The sequence below is a fragment of the Melospiza melodia genome, chromosome 18 (assembly GCF_035770615.1).
Source record: "Melospiza melodia melodia isolate bMelMel2 chromosome 18, bMelMel2.pri, whole genome shotgun sequence".
Classification (NCBI taxonomy): Eukaryota; Metazoa; Chordata; class Aves; order Passeriformes; family Passerellidae; genus Melospiza; species Melospiza melodia.
The window spans coordinates 10,920,159-10,943,868 of record NC_086211.1 but is presented as its reverse complement, the minus strand read 5'-3'; the positions used below and the strand labels follow the sequence as shown (position 1 = coordinate 10,943,868).

General features: G+C 45.0%; 2 long non-coding RNA genes across 2 annotated transcripts in view; both read left to right on the top strand.

Annotated features, from left to right (window-relative positions):
- The first annotated feature begins 2,992 nt into the window (after nucleotides 1-2,992).
- On the top strand, nucleotides 2,993-15,954 carry LOC134426414 (uncharacterized). Its single transcript, XR_010029983.1, has 3 exons — nucleotides 2,993-3,256; nucleotides 3,410-3,720; nucleotides 14,617-15,954. It is a non-coding gene; the product is annotated as an uncharacterized LOC134426414 (long non-coding RNA).
- A 2,569-nt stretch (nucleotides 15,955-18,523) lies between these two features.
- The window catches only part of LOC134426412 (uncharacterized), a 205,823-nt gene continuing 200,636 nt past the window's right edge, over nucleotides 18,524-23,710 (top strand). The window contains exon 1 of the long non-coding RNA XR_010029981.1: nucleotides 18,524-19,066. This is a non-coding gene — a long non-coding RNA (uncharacterized LOC134426412). The remainder of the gene's footprint in view (nucleotides 19,067-23,710) is intronic.

Below are 23,710 nucleotides of genomic sequence, written 5' to 3'. Positions count from 1 at the left end.
ATGTTTTTATCCTTCCTGGGAAACTGTGGACCTTGAGGAGAAACAAGTCTGTTCATCTTCTTTTTTCCCTTATTTTTTTCCTCTGTCCTTTTCTTTACCTCTCCCTCTGCCCTGTCCTTCTCTCTTCCCATCTTCTCTGAGCTGTGTGTGCTGTTTGAACCCCTCCTGCTGCTCCTCTGATTGTTACAGCAACAAACAATGGCCCTGTGGAGAGACCAGCAGGAGCCACTTTGTCTGCTGAGGGGAGATTACCACAGTGTAGCAAGGAAGGAAAAGTTTATCTGGAGGAGCAAACAGTAAACAACCACCACTGCAAACCACCTCAGGACTGCTGAGTGCCAGAGAAGAGGTGAAACCCCTGAGACCCCTCTCTACAGCCCAGGCAGAGGCACTTTCATAGCTTCAGGTTCAGAGGACAGATCTGGACTTTACTTCTCCACACTCTGTGTGTCTGTCCATCCTCCTAAAATCTTCTGGCACTGTCAGACAGTTTCACCAGTTTGATAGAGGGATGGTGGCTTACAGATGTGGTTCCTGTTAGATTCACAGCCACAGAGGGGCAGTGACATCCCTGCTGCCTGATGGGAGGAGAAGATGCCATAGAGCCAGGTCTCCCTTGATGCTGGAGGGTCCAGCTGGACTCTGTGAGTGCCCCAGGCACAGAGAAAGCTCCCACTGAAGTTTGTACCTTCCCAGACCTGAGGGAATTTGGCAGAGCTCCGGGATGGATGACAGGGCTACTCTGTTACGGGAGTTCCCAAAGACTGCATGGTGTCAGTGAAATCAGCAAAAATTGCCATGAGGCTCCACTGGCCAGTGCAGAGGATCCATGGAGGCAATGGATGGGAGACAGATGCCAGCCCAGCAGCCAGAAGGGAGACTTTGGACAGGAGTGAGGGCAGCACTGGAATATGGTAAAGGAACATTTAACATTGATAGAGAAGAGCATTTATGGCTGGGGTCCAAGTGGGGGTGGCTCAAGGCAGGCTCTGAGATGGAGCAGGGTGTTTATGTCCCAGCAGGAGATGTCAGAGGAGAATGGGAATACTTTTTCTGTTTCATCACATTCTCAGGAAAAAAACAGGGTAAGGCAATGCTGAAATCCCCAGAGGAATTTGGAAAAGCATTTATTGTCTCCAAAACATGAAAACAAAAACTATCAGGTGAAAACTGATCTATTTCACCTACTTGCATCTTGAATGTCTAGAATTTACAAAACCTTATCTCAGAGGGTGGCTCTTCCTTGATTGCTTCTAGTCCTGCTCACTACCAAAGATTAAATCTTTACAGACTTGGGCTGGAAACTTAACCAGAAACTGCTGGTGAACCAAAATAAAAATGGGGGAAGCTGAGTAAACATAAACTAACTGTGTTAAGTGTCTGTCTCTGAAGGGACATAAAATCTATTTTGTAAAGCTCAGCTGTAAGTTTAAGCATCAAGGTGGCTTTAAGTAACTCAGCTTATTTTACAGGTGTTTTAAAGCAGCCTGGAAAAGAACAGGAGGGTTGCTTATGTTGCTGAAGGTCTCCAGGACAGGACACAGTCTGTCTCTGTGCTAGTGTAGGGATGTGCCCTGAGCACTGCAGCACCCTGCTGCTTCCAGCCTGTGGAATAACTGATGGATAGCACAAGAGAGGAGTCCCTGTGAGTGGGGTAAGGACTCTGTTACCACTGCCTTTTATATTTACAGAAACATGACATTCTGAGCCAAGAATGAGGCTCACGTGGGAGCCCTTTCTTTCTCCCCGTTAGATGTTTCAGTTCTCATTTATTCTCCAGTCCTTAGAGAGGAATCTGTGTGTTTACTGGAAAAACTCTGGCTCTTAATCAGAACAGCTCACTAGTGACAGTAAATTTGATAGCTGTACCCATGAGATGTCGTGGTTATTTATTACAGGCTCACTGATAGCAAAATGTTTGGCTAACAGTAATAATAATCAGAGGCACTTAATCCCTTTTTGTTGTAGTAACTGCTCAGGGCTGCACGCTCCAGGATGTGAACAATTGTTCATGTGGCATGAGGCTGAGTTTTAATACCTTTCTGGGTGAACCATATTTATTTCAAGATAATACAGCTTTTCACTCAGCAATTGCACTGATTATCTCAAGCATATGCCACACACTGTCATCCCAAAAGGTTAAATCCTAACTCCTACTTATTCTCCCCCCAGGGGATCGATGTCAGCATTGAGATGCAATGTTTCAGGAGAGTCTGCTCCCCAGCAAGATGCTGAAATCCCTCTGCAGAGCTGGAAAATCCACAGCTATGATGGGTTCCCAAGGGCCAATCCTGAGATGTGAAGGTGTTTTTGGGGCAGGGCTGTTTGAGGGGAGGCTGTCACCCCTGCTGGGTGGCAGCCCAGGCTCCAGCTCACTACAAGGCCTTGCAAGCAGCTGCCTGCTAGTAATAATTCTGATTAATTTGAACACTTTTCCTGACCAGTTCAGGGCTGTACAGACCTCAGGTAATTCACATGTGCATTATCATAGGGCTGCATGGACCAGCCCAGTGGGTGCTGTTGTCCAAGAGGGTGTTCATACATCCCTTTGGAGCACAGCCCACCCTGAGGTGTATTCTGCAGTCCTGACACAGCACATGGAGGTGATGAGGATGTGTAAACCTGTGTCCATCTGCTGAGAAGGAATTAAGTATGGTTGTAGAGCTTCTAAGATGAGGGTGGCACTGCTGTTGGGAAGACAGACTAGTCATCATCAGTGTGTTGGTTGTAGCAGCATTTGGCTGCTAGCTCATCAAAAGATACTATATACTGAATATAATCAAATATCTAATTACAAATATTCAATAAATTAAGACTTTCAGTTCCAGTGATAGCATATTTTCTTAAATGAATGCACTGACATAAAAAAATTATCCTGATATAGAAAATGTACCATGCTTTTCAACACATTATTGAAACCATTCCTTACCCTTTCAGTAAAATGTAGTCTACAGAACACACCATATTTTTCCTTTTCTCCATTTTAGCACTGACAGGTGGATAATAGAAATGTTCTGGACAGTCAGAGAGTTGCTGGAAATGACCTATGAGAAGATGAGTGAGCAGTTCTGCTCCTTCATGACAGATTCCTCTGCAGGACCAAGAGGCAGATTTAAACTCCCTGCTGAAGGGTGCTGGCCAGGAAAGCTATTTGAGAGTATCTACTGCCCAGTATTCAGCACATCAGCAAGCCCAGTTTTTCCTATTCATTCTGGAAGAGGGGGAATGACTGCTCCACACTGCCCTGGGTTTGCAGGTTTATATCTGTTCAGGGCCAAAGTGACATCAGCACAAACTCTGTCAGGTTTGTTTTTGTGAGTTGTCTGAGCACAGGCAGTTCTTTGGTGAAATTACTGCTTTTCAGCTGTTTGTCTCAAGTCTCACTTTCAAAATTCACCTGCTTTTTCAGAAAATCACTGCTGGAATGCATTTGAGGAGGGCCTGGCTTCTAGTTGTCTGTGTAACAGCTGAGATCAAAGAACTTTTACATGTGCTCCCTTTTAAGCATCACTGAATCCAGAGCTGGGCAGGGAGAGGCAAGGAGAAGAAAAGACAACTCTGGAAGACTGAGGCCGTTGATCCAGTGCTGGAAAAGTGTTCCCAGATGTCTTCCCAAGGAGCAAAATCTGATGATATGGCTCTTTCCTGCTCCTGGAAAAGCTCCCTGAGTGTCCAGCCACATTCAGTCCTTAATTCATCACCTGGCCATGGATCACCAAGGTGAGATTCCCTCTGTTCAGGCTTGTGAACATGCCTAGAAACACACAACACACTTTTTATCTAAAGCCTGGACACAAACCTCTATCCTGAATGTGGTTAAAAGTGGCTTAGGAAGGTTTTTCACCTGCTGGCAATGCCCTGGGCAGTAACCTGGCCCAGGCTGTGCCCAGCCACCACTCAGGGCTGGGTGGCTGCAGGCAGCATGGGGCACTGGCTGGGCCCAGATCAGCTCCCCAGCTTGGCAGAACATCCTCACTAGAAGGTGTGGCAGAGGTTTGGAGAGGCTGCAGAGCTGTGCAGTGTGTGGTGTTCACAAGGGTCCCAGGACGAGGGAAGAGATGAGAATCTTGACTCCATGTTTCAGAAGGCTGATTTATAATTTTATGATATATATATATTATATTAAAAGAAAATTATATACTAAAACTACACTAAAAGAATAGAAGAAAGGATTTCATCAGAAGGCTTGAAAGGAATGGAATGATAATAAAATCTTGTGACTGATTTTATTAGACAAGTCTGAGACAGCTGAACTGTGATTGGCCATTAATTAGAAACAACCACATGAGACCAATCCCAGATGCACCTGTTGCATTCCACAGCAGCAGATAACCATTGTTTACATTTTGTTCCTGAGGCCTCTCAGCTTCTCAGGAGAAAAATCCGGGCAAAAGGATTTTTCAGAAAATGTCATGGGAAATGGGGAGGGACACAGAGCTCCTGGGTGGTGCTTGTGCCCACAGGGAGCTGTGCCTGTGCCCTTGAGCCCAGGTGTGCCCACGCAGAGCCCCGGTGAGGGCACAAAGCTCTGGCACTCTGTGGCACTGGGGTACACCTGATTTATCTGACCATGCAGGGGGCACCAGGCCATGTGTTTGTGGCTATTGCTACTTTTGTTGGAAAAGCAGATCTGTCGTGTCTCGTTTGGGTAATGCCTTGCAAGCCTCAAATTGTACATGAAATCCATGGTGAAAAGCAGTGCAAAATTTTGTGCTTGAGTGTATCCTGTGCCCTAGAAACTCTTAAACCCTTTCATGTAGCGACAGGAGGTTAGCATATCTGCAGAGAGAGGGAGACTGCTGCTGGTTTAGCAATAGATTAGTTGATGTGAAAAGCTAAAGGTCTTCTCTGTGTGTTTTAACCTCCTAAAGCCAGTTGGAAGTTGAGATATCTAATCTAAAAGAACTGGAACAACTGTTTAATAGCCCAAAGGCAAGGGTCAAAATTTAAAAAAATTCAAAACCTCCAGCATCATGGTGTTCCAAAGAAGATGGGGAAAGATCAGATTGCCCAGAGCCAGCAAACAAATGAGGATAACAGAATGTGCTGTGTGGGAGTGTGAATTGTGTGGCCCAGCTACAGGGCAGAGGGGTTTACTTACAACTGATGTGTCCAAGAAAGAGAAATTAGGGGACTTCTAGGTTTTGGGTCCAGTAAATGCTAAGGAAATGTGTTTAGCAAATGCATCTCTGTTACAAAATCAGTCCCAGTGCTGTTTTCAGCTGTCAACAATGGGTTGTGCACAATTATGATTTGTTAAAACAAGACCCAAAGCAGGATCTCTGATGCTTTCTGATCTATCCCCACCAGGCTGGAAAGGACAAAGCAGCTGCAATTGGGTGCAGACATTTGGGCAAACTCTGTACCTTTAGCTCTCAATATGTTGATTCTGAGGCTTTTAAAAAAATTGATGTAATTTTTTATTGGTTTTATTTTTTTATTTGGAGCATTTCCACTTCATAAATTCTGTGTTGGCAGATGGGAAGGGAATGAGAATTCTTCTGGCTGCGTATGTTTCACCTAACAGTGGATATTTGGTACCACCCAAGGTTTTCTCCAAATCTAAACTGGGTTAGTCTTGTACCTCCTGAGCAGACAGGCTGGCACAGCACAGTAAAGTCTGAACTTGTCATATTTGATAAGACATGAGCTTGTTGCAATATGAAGTAAAGTTTAATGAGAAGGAAGTGTTACTTTCCAGCCAAATGGGGTCACTTTTCCCTTGTTGGGCATAATCCTTTATTATACCAGCAGAATTATGGTACAAAGTCCATTTAATTTCCCACACATAATGAAGACAAGCACTTGTGACAACTTGTGATGGCTCTTTGGCAAGTAAATATTTAATTTTTGAATGAATATATATTTGCTGTTAGAAGATACAGAACTAATTATTCTCTGAGTGTTATAACAAAATTAAAGAAGCACAACCATGGTGAACTTGTACAATGCATTTGTAATTGCAGCAAGAAAGGGGAAAAATAAAAATTTCATTAGGGAGAGCCAATATTTTACACAATTCCTGTGAAAAAAGGTGATCCCATGTATGGGATGAACTCTATGAATAATTTGGACACAGGAGGTTGAATTCTGTGAACATTCACTCCATGGCTTATATCAGCATTTGCAAAAGCTGCAGTGAGTATTTCCACTTGAAATCAAATGAATTATCAAGGGTGCAGATGTAGAATTTCATTGAGACATTCTATACAGTCGTTACAATACACCCAGGTTTTGATGCTAGATCTCAGGATGCTCTGTGAGCAGAATAGAGTGATATAGCTCAGTGCATCTGCAGAAGGTCTCATGAAATGCAAAATAAATAGCTGAAAGAAATATTCTTACTAGGGGAAAAATGAGGCTTCAATGTGTGCCATAAATTTAGCTAACAGAACCCTGAGCAGGGATACTGGTTATAGATTTCACACCACCCCCACCTCCACTCCAGCAGCAACTAAATCTTCCTTCCTTTTCAGCAAAGTCCTGTTAAAACAGCCCCATTCCAGCAGTAATGCTGACATCCTGATCCTGCTGCCGTGCAGGAGCATTCTCAAGGTCACTGCAGCCTCTAAAAGCTCTTGGTGATGTCAGTTGGGCTTTGGGGGTTGAGAATGGTTGGTGTAAACCACCATGGCACGACGGAGACAGGCTGAATGCACAGGATGTGCCATTGCTCTTTTTCATGAAGGAACACAGAATATGGCACCAAACCTTCTAGGTCCATTTCCAATGACAGGCAAAAACCTTGGGAATCCTGAGGAGCAGGACAATGAGACCCCCGTGACATCCAGTGAGGTAAAACACAGCCAGTCCTGCCCTGGGGACACATCAGCCCCATGGGCTGGGGACTGACAGCTCAGGGAGCTCTGCAGAGAGGATCTGGGGCACTGCAGGTGTATTTGAGGTGGTGACACCTGCCTGTCACCTGTTTTGGGCTGTTCAGCTGTGGCCACAGGTCAGACACTGCACTCAGCACCTGTGAGGCTGCAGCTCCAGCTGGACACTGGGTTTGGTGTGTCTGAGCCACAGAGAGGCCATCAAAGGTGGACACTGAGGGTTTGGTGTGTCTGAGCCACAGAGAGGCCATCAAAGGTGGACACTGTGGGGTTGGTGTGTCTGAGCCACAGAGAGCCATCAAAGGTGGACACTATGGGGTTGGTGTGTCCCTGGGCCACAGAGAGGTCACCAACGTGGACACTGTGGGTTTGGTGTGTCCCTGGGGCACAGAGAGCTCACAAAGGTGGACACTGTGGGGTTGGTGTGTCCCTGAGCCACAGAGAGGTCACCAAAGGTGGACTCTGTGGGTTTGGTGTGTCCCTGGGGCACAGAGAGCTCACAAAGGTGGACACTGTGGGGTTGGTGTGTCCCTGGGCCACAGAGAGGTCACCAAAGGTGGACTCTGTGGGTTTGGTGTGTCCCTGGGGCACAGAGAGCTCACAAAGGTGGACACTATGGGGTTGGTGTGTCCCTGAGCCACAGAGTGGTCACCAACGTGGACACTATGGGGTTGGTGTGTCCCTGGGCCACAGAGAGGTCACTAAGGGGAGCAAATCCAGCAGAAAGTCAATGGGTGCTCAGGAGAGTGCAGCGCGTGGTATTCCAGGAGAGCCTCTGAGGCTGGGTTTGTTCATCCTGGGGGATAAGATAAGGGGGCATCTAGTCACTGTCTACCATTAATGGAAAGGGACAGGATGAATGATGGATTCAGACTGTCACAGTGTGCCACACAAAAACAAGGCAGTGGTCATGCAGCAAGGGAAATTCCTTCTGTTTGTATGTGGGGAAAAGTCCTCAGAATAAGGGTTATGCAGCACAGGAACCATATTGGGGAGGTTGTGGGCTCTCCATCCCTGAGATTTATCAAAGAGAACTGGAAACACCTTCAACAACCTCCCTTAGCATAGAAGTAGTCTCAGCTTTAAACAGGAGGCTGAACTGGAAGCTTTCATAGGTCCCTTCTCACCTCAGTTATCCTCTGAATTTATTTCAGGAAGCTGCTAATACCTGTGAAATTTGGTCCTACCATGAAAAACTGGCTGTTAGTATGGCACTCCATCCCTCAGTAAATATGTTCCATGTGGATATTTATAGTGCTGCCTGCTCCCTTCAGTGAGAACAGGACGTTCTTCCTCCCATGAGCTCTGTACAGCTGCCAGGAGAGATGGTGGAAGCCTTTCCTCCCCTCACCTACTGTGGATGCTCATTGGTTTCAGCTCCACAGTCCCTGCAATACCCAAGGATCTGTGTAAGTGTTTGAGAGGATCGAATTTAAAAAGATAACTGTCTCTTCTAGGCAGTGCTGGTATCCGTGGGTGAGTTTGATTGGCTTGCAGACCATGTGTTAATTTTGGGGACAAGAATAAAAAGAGGAAGATGCCAGTTCCCATCTGCTCACCGAGCTGCTCCTATCCCCGGGGACACACAGCTCGTGTCCTGGAGCTCTCTGGCAGTGCTGTGGGGTGGTTCCAGGCAGATGTGGGGGGACCTGCTCCCCTCCCTCTCCCTGCCCTTCCTGCTATCCCTGTGTCCATCCTGCAGCAGTGCCCAGGCCACCCTTGGAGCCCCCTGGAGCCTTGGGGCTGAAATAAAAGGGAATTGCTTGGACACAAAAAGCTTCCAACAAATGCACCTGGTATTTGTGAGAACTGTTCCCTGGTGATGAGTCTGGTACAGAGCAACAGGAAATTCTCAGGGAGGTTGGATTTCAATGGGGATGACTGTTTTTCCCTGCCAGCTGTTTCTCTCTTAGCTGTGTTCTCTCTAATGAAATTGCCCATTCAGCGCTGGGTTTGTAATTTAAACTGAGTGCTATAGATTAACAGTTGTTGCTGCTTTATTATTGAAATGAGAGTCATGAGATCAATTTAACTGTTCCTGGCTTCATTATTTGCTTAAGACAATAGACTTATCTCTGCAAATTCTATTGCTTTGTGGGTATTTTTAGCTTAATTATCATAGATATTAGCAACAATCAACAAAGATTTCTTAGGTGCAAGTGCTTGCTCCTTGGAACACTAGGTTTTTATAGATTTTGTACTTTTGTCTTCCTCTTTTGTAGTCAATCCAGTCTGCTCTCAGAAAAAAAGCAACCAAACAGGAAAAACAGCAAAAGGAAAACAATCCAACTTACTTTGCAAAGACTTAAATGTTTTCTTAGTAGTTCATTTTCAGAATTAAATGAATAGTGAAGGTTGTGTCTTCTGTTATACATGTAGTTAAATATTCTGGCAATTGAGCCTGTGTAGGGACAATGGGCACTTCAACTGTTTTGGAGGAGTGGGGATTTAAAATAGCTCAGAATAAATTGAAAGTTTATTTTGACATGAGCCTTCAGTAAGGCCTGACTGATTCCAGGTTTCCCTTGCTTAGCAGAGTGCCAAAATCCAAGCCAGGCCTTTGCCCCAGGGTTTGTGGGGCAGCAGGTTTGTCCCTGCCAGCCTGGCCAAGCAGTGCCACAGCTCCCCAGGCAGAGGTTGGTGCCTCCAGAGAAGGGAGGCAGAGTTGGGTTCATTCCAGCTGGATTGACATAAAAACAGAGCCTCTGGTATTGCCAACAAAGTATATACTATTCTTTTAGTATAGTTTTAATATAATATATATCCTAAAATGATAAATCAGGCCTTCTGAACATGGAGTCAGATCCTCCAACCTGAGACCCCTGTGAACACGGTCACAGTGTCTGTCCCCTTCCCCTGGCATGGTCCCACACACTGCTCCTCTGCAGGCTGCCACCACTGCTTTTCACATTCTCCATCATTTTACCTGCAGTAGAGAGGCTCTCTTCTTGAAAATAACAACAACAACCAAGATTTAATGAGGAGATTCAGCTTTCCTTTGATAAGACCATGGCTGTAATAGAGTTTGCCTGCCTGAATGGTCCCATGGCACAGGCAGAAATTCCAATATTTCCTTCTTTAGCATTATTTGACCGACTAAAAATTCAAGCCAAGGATTGCTTGTATTGAGAGAATACAAATGGGGTTTTTCTCAATATCAGAACAAAGAGATGCACACATAACTGTAGGTGGTATGGAAATGAGTGTTTCTGAGTCTATAACAGCAGGATATAAATTGCTCCCAAATGATTGTTATTTTTTTTTTGCCATGCCAGTTTAGCATCTCTCCCAATTCTGAGAGATGCTAAAGGAGACTTTTCAAGTAAAAGCTTCCAGTGAGACTGTGGGATCTGCACAAAATAACCGCAGACCAGAAAAATTGAAAAAATATGTATTTTAGTAAATGACGCTTTATGGAGCAAGTGCTGCAGTGAGCTAATGTTCACCCCACCTGAGGTGGCTCTGCAATTCACACCACCCTGTACAGAATGACCTTGTGTCTCCCAAATCTTCTGTTCCCATCTCCTGGCATGCTCTTCCTCTGCTGTGCTGGCCATGGTTGTTGCCCTTCAGTCTCACCTTGGAGCACATTAGTAGAAACTTTCAGTGTGTGTCCACTGTGCATCTCTCCTTTCTTCAGTTGTTTTGTTGTAGCCATGACTTTGCTCCTTGACATAAATATCCTGCAAGTCACTAACCTGTCTTCCATCATCTGAAGGCACATTTTTCATCTAGACCCTCTGAGGATGGCTAAAAGGAATTCCAAAGGCTCTGTGTGCTGGGGGAAGGTGGCTCTTTGCGTGTCACAGGGTTCTTGAGACCAGCACTAACTCATTCACACCTTGGTCAAATTAGCATTGACTAAGGAGGTGACAGAAACAAAAGACTTTCTCTTACAGCCATAATTCAAACTCTGACACTCACTGATTTGGATTAAAAGCTTTGGTTTTGTAGTAAATGCTCTCCTGCAAGAACCCACTGTTCAACAAGGTAAACACTGATTTAGAGCTCTAAATTCAGTTCATGGTCTGAGCTTTAAAGTAAGTAATTTCTGTATTACTAATTTGATTTCATCTGCCATGAGTACAGACCCCTCTTAAGTCCTTTCTGTGATTTCGCTCAGGTTATATCTCATATGGTGGGGTTTTGAATGCCATATTTTTATAGAGAACATAGATTAGGACTGTACAATGAGATATGTTGATGCCACTGTGTGATAATATTTGATCTGCGTGGATGTTTTTGTTCTTTTCATGGTGCATGGGTTGTGTGAACTGGAAGAGAGCCTAGCAGCAAGAACCTGACATGCAGTCCTGTCCCACACAGCCAGAAACCACAGCCAGGGGGAAAAATGTGCTCTCTGCACCCAGCAAAGTCAGGCTGCAAGAGGGGACACACAGCTGGCCCCAGTGGAGGAATGGAGAGCATTAAAGAGTCTTTGCCCCTTGTTAGCAATCCCTTAGTGCACACCCTCCTCCAGCCTTACTCACAGTCTGCTCTGGTTGTGTTGGGACAGGAGATTTTCCATGTAATTAGTTGAGGCAGAAGGAGCAGAGGATGCCTACTGGTAATTTGAGTGCAGGTACAATGAGATTAGCAGTGTGGGACAGCTGGGCTGCAAAGCCAGGTAAGATTATTCTCCATTAGCCAAGCATTCCTCTTCCCTGATGAGAGTGGCTATTGCATGGCTCCTGCCAGATCCAAGGAAAACACATCTGTCCTCTTTGTCCAGGCAGTTTGTAATGTGCTCTGGGATTTTCTGAGGTGAGAAGAGTGTTTGTCACTGCTGTTCAGCTGAGAAATGTTTTAGGAAACAATTACCATCTGCCTACTGCCCGAAGAGCAAGAAAACCAATAAGTTCTGGTAAGGTAATGACCACAAATTCAGGTCACAGGTTTTCAATCAAACCTTGATTGAGATGAGGAAACCATGAGGGGCCATTTAACATGACAGTAAGTCCAATTACAGCAGCATCAATATCCAGCTGAAGCCAATGGCCCTTCCATTTCCTTCTTGTAGCAGCATCCTCACCAAGATGATCTCTGCTCTCTCAGCTTTCCTGCAGTGAGGATCCTGTGTCCCCAGTGATTCATGGATGGGACAGAGTTCTGTGGGACAGAAGTTTTGCTCCTGTGATTTATCATCTTACACCATTGCCAATTGCTGCAGTCCCAAGGCTCCTTCTGCAAGGACAAAGGACTCAGCCTTTGGTCTCACAAATACATTTGCTCACTGGAACTGGGTTATTATACCATAAAACCTTTCATCCTGTTAATGAAGGGAGCATGAAGCATGTCAAATAGACAGTAATTGATATAAGCTGAATGCTGCAGCCTGGCCTGATAGGGAATGTTCCAGCCTACTTTATTTTCATAACTATCATCCTAAAAAATATTTATGGATGGGTGGATTTTCCTACTCTTTCTAAGGCTGAGAAGTAGGTGGCTGGTACAATCCTACCCATTTGTTTTCAAATAACTATTCATTATTGGATGGCTTTCTCAAAGGGATATAGAAACATCCTTTGCTCAGGATGGCAGAGAAAGCCAAGAAAATAACAGCATGTTTGTTTTTGCCTGGCTCATTTATTGCTTACAGTTTGTCTGTGCATTTAGGAAGACAAGGTGAATTTAAATGCAAAGCAGCAGAGAAATCCACTGAGAGGAAGATAAAAGAGTCTGAAGCCACTACAGACAAGTGGGATAATTGATGGTAGGAATCTGAAAAGAAAGTGCATATGAGAGTTAATGACATCTTGTCTTATTTTTGGGATGGTCATTTTCAATTGCCAGCACTTGGGTATGGCTGGAATAGGGTACAACCAGGCAGCCTCTGCTTATCAGGAGAGAAGAATTCCAGAGGCTCAGAGCGCTGAGAGCTCAGAGCAGCCCCAGCTCACCCTGTGCTTGCTGCTCTGCTTCTGACCTCAGAGAATGCTCTGTGCAGAAAGCTTGGGTCTTCTCAGAGTGCTGTGGGCTCATCTGAACTTCTTCCACGTGCTGAAAAACAAAAGAAATGGGGATGAGAAAAGTGGTTCTCTAAGTTTCTAATTTAGAGCCCCAAGCCAGCACCAAATGCTATCTCCAGCCCTCTGGCCACTCACTGTCCAGCAGCAGCTACTTACACATTGCAGGGAGGTTATTCCCACAAGCTGATTATGAGAACAGATCAGTGCACTGGGGGTGTTAAAATGGGTGTGGTTACCTATTGTGCTTTACCAGTGCAGGAGGTCTGGTCCTCTGACCTGAGCTCTTTGGGTGCCCTGAGGTTAATACCACTGATTTCACTGTGCTGGAAAAGTACAGCAACAACAGTTTTAGAACCATTCCAAGAGACAAAGAGCTGCTGTTCATTGCAAAACTTTCTGTTGCAGGTCATAAAGCTCAAGTGGAGAAATGCTTTCTCAGGTGATTGTTCACTTTTTGCTGCTAATTTTCAATATTAAGAATCATCTTGGCTGTGGTTAATAATGTTGAGTGATGTGCTGTTCCATCCAATGGGAGAAGATGCAAGAGGTTCAGTGACTTGGAGTGAGCTGAAAAAATGAAGGGAAAGAGCTGAACCAACCAGAACTTTATAAATTCACCTTATGATAATGAATACCTGCTCCCTTCCTTTTCAGAGGAATCAATTCCATTTTTCCATCCTAAGGGGCAAAGAAAATGCCAGTCCAATAGACTGTTAGTGTGGGTTGGCTGAAACTGCAAAGAAAGAAAAATTGTCCAAGTGTTCATGTGCGAGCAAGAGCAGCTCCCATTCTGCATCTCAATGGCAGTAGAAAATGCCCAGCAATTCTGCAGTAGATTAGGGGTCACATCCCTCACTACTGTGGGCTATGCAGAAGGCAGAGTCCATAACTACAGATACCACAGTCCTGTCTGCCTCTCAAAACACTCCTTTCATTGCCTTTTTCTTCCTTTATTTTTAATAGCAATGGAATATGCTGAACTGCAAATGCTGGTGCTTGCTGTATTTTTCCTCATCCCTGGAGTTATATATTCATTTCCATCCTGTAAAAATAACCTGTTTATTCAATTTCTTAGTCCTGCATGAGATGGTTCTCATTTTCCCCGTTCCCTGTGGTTTTATCACAACTGCCTGCCCACCTGTGTGCTTTGTCTCAGCTACAGAGTTTTCCTTCTCCAGAAAGCTGCCAAGCAGTTCTCTCCAGCAGCAGAGAAATGATGGTCAGTGCACAAGTCTCTTTGTGTTGGATTAATTGCAAGCATCCCTACTAATTTCAGGGAAAGCAGCAGAGTGTCCTAACTTATCCTGGGTGGTTTGGGAGCTCCTTTATTCCTCTGCTTGTCTCCAGTCAGTTGAAATAGATGATTGAATGCTCTGTGCTCCCACCTCCACACACCTCCTGCATCTCACCCAGCCTGGTCCCTGCAGGCTGTGCCAGCCCAGCCCATCTGCTGAGGGGGCTGCAGGGACCAGTAGAGCCTCAGCAGCAGCCAGGCTGCTCACCAGTGCCAGGGGATGGGCAAACAGTGCTGTTCTACCAGAGCAGGCTGAGCATGGATGGCCACAAAAATCCACTTTCCACTCAAAAATGCTCTGAAGCCCAGGGAGATGTCATTAAGGGGATTCTTTATAGGATCACCAGGCATGTCTCAGCCCCATGGTGGCCATAAGTCCTGGAGCTGGAGGATGGGCTGGCTGTGCCCACTTGGCAAGCTGCCTGCTCTTCCATAGCTGTTCCATTCTTTGGTTTCCAAAAATAAATGTAATTTTATTACCAGCTGCCTTATCATTGCTTTATTATTTTCCATTCAGAGCCTGCAAAATTGAATGACTGAGCATCCCCTAAATCTGCCACTCCTCACACAGCTCTGGTCTCTTCTGAACTCAACCAGAACCAACAGCTCTGAGGCAGGCATGTGCAGATGGATCCCTGGAGCATCTGTAGGACACATTTATGAGTAATTACCTATCATCTAGAAGGCTACAGAGCAGCAGCTTAAGTGTGACCTGCCTTCTGCATTGATATCCAAGTCAAGACTAAGAAACATCTCTAGCAGATGGGAAAGCTCTCCAGCCTCTCAAAGCTTCTCCAAGATGGATTATTTACTATCTAGCACCTCTCAGAGCAATGAGAACTTATCTAACGCAGCTTCTCCTAGACCTGCTTATTCTGCCTTCTTTATTCCATAAGGATCCCAATCAAGGTTCATCAAAACACTGAATGAGACACTGGGCAGCAAAAGGGATTTTTTTTTTGACCTATTTTGTGATCTATTTTTTATTTGTGTGCTGCTAGGAAGTTGCATGCCTGGTTTTGACACGTTGTGTGTGCCACATGCAGAAATGTTTCCTGAGCAGTTTGTGCCAGAACCTTTCAGTCCCTGGGTGTTCGCTCTGATTATTTGCTGCTCTCAGAGCAGGACTGTCCCACACAAGGCAGACAAGTGCCACAGTCTCTCTCTGGCCTGCAGGATAATGTTGGGATCCTCTCCATGAGCCTCACCAGGAGCTTCACACACATCTCAACAAATTTACTCTTCTGTCTCTAATATCCTTTTTTATTCCACTCTGGCAGAGAGTGAAAATACAAGCCTAGCTTCGTTCAGCTTTGCTGGTTTTGCAGATTAAATCTGGATGCTGATCTGAAATGTCCTTTAGTGTGGAAAACACAGCTGCTGTGAGCAGAGGAACTCATGTAAGCAGCGGAGAGAGTTTGTGGTGTTTCAAGGGGCTCCTCTAGACAGAAAAGCTGTTTGTGGCTCCTGGGGCTGGACATGCACGTTGCTCACTGCCCCTGCCCTCACTCTAGCTGGCTTCACTCCACACCTACACTTTGTTGTCAGCTTCTCCCAGCTGCAAAGAAGGCATCCAGATGGAAATCACTTGTTTGGCTCTCTGTGAACAAAACCAAATCCTTCTGGGGAGTTTCCATCCAGCCATCTAAAAGCTTGGCACAAATTTGGAAGTACAGAGGAATTTCTTGAATTGCAACTTTCTAACAACCTTTTCCAAAACTCAGAGGTTGAGTTCGGCCTGAGCTTTAGAAAATATCCAGGCAAAAACTTGTTAGGTGCAAACTGTTTCCTTTTCCTTTAAACCAACATGAAAAAAAGAAGGAAAAGCTGAGTTTCAGTTCTACAAACAGTTCAGTCCTGGCTTGGTAGCTCCATTCCAAGACCTCTGTTCCCTCTTCTCTTTCTACCTGGAGTGCCTTGAGACCACACATTCAGAGATTTTGGGGAAATTTATGAAGAACAAGTGCTATGGAAATATTATCTCATTATTTTAGTTTGTTTTTTTCCTTTAATCAAACAGTTAAACCATGCATGCATTTGCAACACAAAAATTAAACACAATTTAGGGATGATGAAGCATGGGAAGCAAAACCTGTAGGAACTATATGAAGTCTCTCCAACTGTAGCCCCTATTTTTTCCCTCATGCCATGAAGTCATTTATTCTTTAGAATTTCCCAAATGTGTCCAGACTAAAAGCAGTGCCTTGCAGTGGGTTTGACACTATTTTTGCCATGGTCAAAGTGAAAGCTCCCATTGTCAGCAGCAAAACCCTGGAGGGAATGTGCCAGCCAGGAGAGATTAAATGTTCTTTGTATTGTACAACAAAAAGCGTTGTAAGGTTGATTACAATAAAAGCTTTCCAAAGTGGCAGCACTGGGTTTCTTCTCCTTTTTTCCTTCCTTTAAGCTGTTATAAAAAGAAATAACATTTCAGCAAAGTGAATGGCCATCCAGCGCTCAGGATAAAATGTACATTCCTTTTTCAGGGACAGACAGTGACCACTGCAGTCCCTGGGGCTGAGTCCCTGGCAGAAGGCTGTGCTGCTGCCTTGGAAATGGGAAAAATTACCTTGAACATACCCTGGTGTTGCCTTGAGGTTGGACAGGTTTATGTCAAACTTCCCAGTCTCTCCAGAAGGCAGTTTCATTAATGTCACAGCAATCTGATAGGGGTGACACAACCTCTGAGAGTGTCTATTTGTTTGTAATATGCCTGCTTTAAAGTCAGAACACTGAGAAATAGAAATAATCCCAAATATACTGCAATTTGGAAACCTTTCAGGCACCTCCAAGCAGCTAGAATTTCTCAAAGCCCTGCTGAGCTCTTGTAAATCCTGTCCTGTCAGTGGGTGAGACCTTGTTTTCCTGGGACATAGCAGTGAGAGGGGATCCCAGCCTCTGCTGAGAGCATTCACAATGGTGCAGAAATGCAGAAATCAGTGTCACAGACCACTTACTCCTTTTCTCTTCAGTTGACTTTGAAAAATTAAGAAATTAAATGAAATTTACTTTTGTTTATCTGGGGAATCCAAAGTGAAAGTCAGAAAATGAAAACTAAAACAGTATTCTGCCCTGTTGAAATTAAATACATGACCTGCAATTCCCAGCCATCACCAGCACACCTTGGGTTAATGCAGCCCTGTGCTTATCCAATTAGGAAAGAAGGGGGCAACAAACAAGATTTCATCAAGCTGATAGGCCAGGAAATATTTGATCTGAATTTTCTCCACAGAAAACCATTCTAACTGATATGAAGGCATCCCTGTATTTGTGGTAACTGCATTTTCTGTTAGCAAATCATCCTGATAGAAATTTCCAGCTATCTTTTTTAGGAATAATTGGGTCATGATAATGCAGTGCCTTGAAGAGAGCCTGGAAAGATTAGGCATGCTTGCTTTGAAAAGATTAGCCATGCTTGTTTGGGAAAGGAGGGGTCACGATAAAAATAATGACTGCTTTATCTAAACATCTCAGAAATCTGTAATAGTGGTTTTATACAAGGATGGACAGATATTTGTTATTAAAGTGACAAGTTCAAACTCATAAAAGGGAAGGGAAATTTTATAAGATTTGACACTATTCCATGATTAGCAAGACAAGGGAGAAGTGATAAAGGTGGCACTGAACATCTGCAAGTCTGGAAAGCAAATGTTCCCAAATAGAAAGGAATGAGACAAACCTCTCTGTGAGCAAATGCCATAAAGACCCAAAATGCCCCAAAGCTGTGGGGGTTTTGTACTATTTCTTTTTCAGCTGGCTGAGCACCAGCAACCCCAGGCCCCACATAAACCCACCCAGTTCACAGGCAGGGCAGGAGAGGCCATGTGGCTCATCTTCCTCCAAAGAAATCACTGATGATCCTGATGTTTCCTCAGCCTGTCAGTCAGCAGGGCTCACGCACACAGGTGAGCACCTCACCTTTCCATTGAGCACCTCCACTTGCCTGGTGTAATTAATCAGAATTGTGGTTATTAACTCTTGCATTAGTATACTGACATTGAGGACAGGACAGGCTGTTTCCTCCCTTCTTACTCCCACTAGGGACAAATCCATCCCCCAGATTTTTAGGTGTTCGTTAAGCCCACCACCATTTGTAGATTTCTTCTTTTCTTGTTACCCTACATCATTATTGCCAGCCCCTAAACTAGACCAGCAATACAAAAAAAGAAAAAAAATTTCCTTCACTAAGAACACTTCAGGTTTGACTATTGGCTCAGGTGGCACCACTTTATGATCAAGGAGGTCAAAATCACCCTCTAGAGGTATGAATTTCTCAAGCAGCACCTGGCTGTGGTGACGTGTGCCAGGTGAGGAGGGAAGGACAGGGAGGGGCCACAGGAGCAGGACTGAGCTCACGTGGAGCTCGTTAGGGAGCAATCAGGGCACTCAGCTGTGGTGTGCACTCAGAAATGTGAGTTCTCCCTAACAAGAGCAGGACTGAGCTCACGTGGAGCTCGTTAGGGAGCAATCAGGGCACTCAGCTGTGGTGTGCACTCAGAAATGTGAGTTCTCCCTAACAGGTGGGAGAAGCTGTTATTGGTGAAGGTTCTTTGATGTATTTAAGGAAGGATGGTGGATGGAAGCCTGGCTCATCACCATGTGCTCAGGTGGGAGCACTCCCCCAGGCTGGCTGGGGGAAGCAAAGCAGCCCCTAGATCTGCTCTGGAGCGTTTCTTTCTGACCTGTTGCCTTCATGTTGTCATCCTTTGCTGCTAATTACTCTCTTCGTGCTTCTGGGAGCTGCTGTGTGGGCTTGGCAGAGGAGGCAGACTCAATATTCAGCCTTTATGAGTTACGTGGTGCCAGCCATGCTGGGGGAGCTGTTTGCAGAAGAAAACTTTTTGGTTTTTTTGTTTCCAACTTTAATGGCTTCCGAATAATTGGAAAAAGAATTTGTGCTAGAACTTTTCCATCGTTGCCTCCCTGTGAATGAATCCAAGCCACACCCCTGCTGGACAACTGCCAAGGTATGGATCTGTTTCTCACTGGGGCTCTGCCTGTGTTTCCTCTTTGATATTCTGGTGGAGCAAATAACAACATTTGCAATTCTCTTTCAATGCAGCAAAGTGTATCAGCAATGGGGTTCTGCAGGTTTTCCTGGATGGTGCAAAGTGTCTGATTCCCTGGGGAGGTGGTGTGGGATGGGATGGGATCCCTGCTGTACTTTTAAAACTGTAAATCTTTGCATTGTGTGTTTGTTGGTCCTGCTGAGTCTGTGCTGGAGGGCGATTTTGGCAAGGTTCTGCTTTGAAGGCTGGGCAGGTCACAGAGTGTTTGTGTGTGTGACTGAGTTCATCTGACTGAACAACGGGTGACAGAAGCAGTGCTCACTTTGGGCTGCCTCTCTTTACCCTATGGCCTGGCTCAGCTGCACTAATTACCATAGATTAGGAACAGGCCTGCCCTTAACAGGCCACAGCTGTGTCCAATGAGGCTGAGTGCTATAAAAGAGTAGGTGAGGAGAGAGTTGGAGTTTGTTGGCTGTGCTGTAAAGAAGAAGGAGTCAGTGCTGTGAGGAGCTGCCCATGAGGAATCACCAAGAAGGTATGGGAGCTTTGTAGTAAGATGGCAACACTTCTCTGAATCTGTGTGGGTGCCCTCAGCACCCCAGGGCAGGGCCTCACCACCTCTCCTCAGCAAACCTTTGGTATATTTTAGTGTGTATTTATTTTCCTTGTGTTGTTTCTGCTGAATCCAAAGGAAATGGTATCAATATGCAGATTTCTAGAAAGAATCAATTATTGCTTTTCTGAGTAGCTCTCTCTGTCAGCATTGCTGGGAAGCTCTGGTTCCATGGTGTGGGCTTTGTCCCATTGTACAGCCCTTGCTGCTTGCCATGATTTGTCTCAGAGCCTGCAGTGAAATGTGGCACACTGGGGGCTGCTGTTCCTACGCTGCAGTGTAGTGTTTCTTCTAGATAGATGAGGATTTTAGCTGTAAATATGGGTACATGAGATATTTGTGGAAGCATGATTACAGAATGCTGAGTTCTGGGCAGAGTTGCAATCGATTTTCAGAAAATCTTTGAAGATTTAACCTATGACCCCTCCATTTAACTCTTTCAAACTTTTGTTTTGTGCTGCTCCTCTCTTCTCCCATGAAAGAGTAATGAAGTCCCAAGGCATGTTGGCTTGGTGCTTGGGTACAGATTGTGTCCAGAGGAGAGGAAATTGTGTAACACTGCTTCCAGTGAGCTCTGGGATATTCAATAGCTGGGCTTTTTATAGCAGCCCCTTACCTTTGTCAAGGGCCACATCCAGCAGGGCTTTCTGTGGAGGGAGCTGCTGTTCCTGTGCTCTTGTCTCCCATGGGGGGAGCACCATTCCCTGGTTAAGTGCTGTCCACATTCAGGAGGCCTGGCTGCATTTACAGCTGCAGCAGCTTTTCCAGTCTCCCCAGTCACAAACTCACCTTGACAGGCTCTACCACCCCCAGACCACCAAAGTTTCAGCACCACTCTGGTGTTTTCCCCAGGAGAGGCATTTTCTTTGGCCAGCCAGCAATTGGGCTGTTGTGCTGGATGGAGGCAAAGGGGAGCAGCCAAGCAGAGGCAGCACAGCCCTGCCCTGCTGCAGGGAACCTGTCCTGGAGCTCACCCAGACAGCCTAGGAAGGGCTGCAGTGAGGAGCAGATCCCTCTCTGCTACTGGAGTTAGCTTGGTGCTTTTAATCACACTTGCCTGTGAGTGATGATTTCCATAAATTTGCCTGCAGGATGTTTTGGTCTCATTTATCATGAGATGTGTTATTGCCTGTGCTTGGTGAAATCCTTTGTGGCACCAGGATGACAACAAATGCAGCACTTCTGATGGAAAACTGAATGGTCTTGTGATGTCACTGAATCTTTAATCTGAAAGGTTTGGGTGGTTTTTTCAATGACTGCCTAAAAAGTACTGTGGACAAAAATGTTTGTTTTGGGGGACAGCTGAATCTGGTTGGGCTGGACTCCTTGGGTGGCTCTGCGTCACAAGCATTGTGCAATTGCTCCAAACCTGGAGCTGCTGTTACAGCAGAGCCTCTGCAATGGGCACAGGCCAAAATTAGGGCTCTGCTCTCTTGTAGATGCTCAAAATCTTTATCATTTATTGCTCCTCCATGAATATTTTTAGTGGGAAAGCCAGATTCAGCCCCCTGCTCTGTTTAATTCCTGCCTGTGGGATGTGTCTGGGGCTGCTGCTGGGAGCCCAGCCCTGCTCAGAGGCAGGAGCTGCTGTCACCTCCCCACATCACATTAAATGGGCCTTGTCCCACTGGGCTGGGGTGGTGAGAAGTAGGTGGGTCTTCTTTCATGTAATTAAGATAAGGCTGTAAGTATTTAAATATAATTTTAATGAGAAAAAACTCCATTTACTTAAATACCTTAGGTGGTGTTTTTTCCTTCAAATATTTAAGGCCAGTAGATGATGCCTTTGATTTTAACAAGACTGCATAACTTGGGGGGCATTTGGAGAGCACTTAGGTTTCAGGAATAATTTCTTACCTCTGGTGCCAGCAGTGATAGCATGGCAGTGGTACCTCCAGCGCTCCAGGTCTTTAAATAAGAGTATTGATGAACTTCATCAATAAAGTGTGAGTGTGTTTAGTAAGAGCTTAGGCTAGAACAGTTTCATGTTTTGCATTCCCTGTCTCTAATTTACTTTGAATCTGCCCTCAGCTGATTATGTTCTGTGCAATAAATAAGTTCAAATAATGATTATGCAATTAATACACAAAGACTTGCTGCTATATGTAAACTAGGATGATATTAATACTGAGATAATGCTGACTTGGAATGTAGCTGCCATATCTACAACTGTATCTGAGAAAAGTGTAACATAAGATGCCTAACACAAGATCAAAGGCAGGAGCTTATCCCTGAGTGCTTTTATTAAACATATTTCACACAAGTCAGTTCTCAAATTTATTTTTCAAGAGAGAAAATTTTCCTTTACTGATTTTCCTAAATTATTCAGTAGATGTGGACACCCAAGGTAATCTCACTCATCCAAATCATGTCTCATGCAGTGAATACACTGCTGGCACTGGTCCCTTTTTCAGCAGGACACTTGCAATAGGAAATCCTGTATCTACTCATTGTGGTTTTGATTCCTCCAGGATTTCCTATGAGTACACCAATGTCTTCAGCCTCAGTCAGTGCTGATAGAAAACCCTGGAGAATTCAGGTGAGCTTTGTGAGGGGCTGAGATGCAGCAGAACATGAGAGGGGTTTATGTCCTTCAGAGCCATCACAGAACTCAGAGCTGACTGGTGTGAATCTGGCTGGGGATGTAAATGAATTCCAGCCACGAGATGTAATGGATGTGTGCAGAGTGCCAGGTTTATCTGTTTTATCTCCCCTGATAGCCCACCTTCACTGCAGTGTAAGGAAACATTCCCTCCTCCCTGCAGAGTGATCTGATCCCTCTGACACTCTACTCTGCCTCTGTAAGAAAGGGAGAATAAACTAATAAATGCCCTTTAATCCCTTTCACCTTAAACATAAACACAAATCCCTTTACCTTACCTTAAGCTCCTATATTAATGTTCAGGCAACAATTACTGAAAATGCTGTTTCCAACATTAAAATTTTTAATAAAAGACACCAGAAATAGGAGGATGAGTACAGTATCTGTGAGCAGAACTGTCCCTGCTTCAGCCATACCTAGGACTGAGCTCTCAATTGTCTTCTGTCTCATTCTGTAAAGGAGAATTCTTAAATCATCACAGTCCTTGTCATGCCAATTGAAGGATCCCTGAGATAGGAATGGCAAAATAAAATAAGCTGCACATTGTAGGAATATACCTGTATGTTTTTAATTCAAAAAGTGGATTTGATTGCTTGAAATGCTTTCACCACATCTCCATATCACTGAGTACAGAGATGGGAGGGATGTTTTGTTTTTAATTTCTATTTTGTAACCTGCGTAGGTTTTGTTTCTCCTGGCACAAATTGTTTGTAATGAACACAAGCCATCTGCACAGTAACCTGTGAGTGCCCTGACCCAGCCCAGGCAGTGCAGTGGATTTGGAGGGCCCTGTGTCACTGTGGAGGTAGCACCACCATTCCAGCTAACTGCAGGACCTCAGCACCCCTCTGGAAATCCATCCATGGCAGCAATAAACCCGGGCACCTGTGGGTGGCATTATTGGCCTGTTTTTCACTGCTCTGGAGGACAAGGAGCAGCTCCCGACCTGCAGGAGCAAGTATTGGTACAAGTGGAAATGAATGATGCATAGAAGTTCAGCTTCTGACAAATTCCTTTCTTTCAACACAGGGATTTTGGAGAGGGGAACACTGGTTATGACTGCTTTGTACTCCAGTTTCTGCCTGGTTATTAAAAGCTGCATGAGGGAGTAGAGCAGGCTGGAGAGCTTCAGGAAAGCTGTGTGCACTTGCAAGGAGCACTGAGATACCTCTGTTCACAAAGAATATCTCTGAGTGTCTGTAAAACCCACCTAGATCTGAAATAGGCCCCAAAGGTTATGTTGTCCATGGGATTGAGTGCATCCAGGCCAGGGAGAGCCACAGAGCCCTCTCCTGCAGTTTGGGGTGCTCTGTCAGCCAGGCCCCCTCATTCTCTCCCATTGTGGTGAGAGGTTTCTCCAGGACCCTTCCCCACCTCCTCCTCTCTG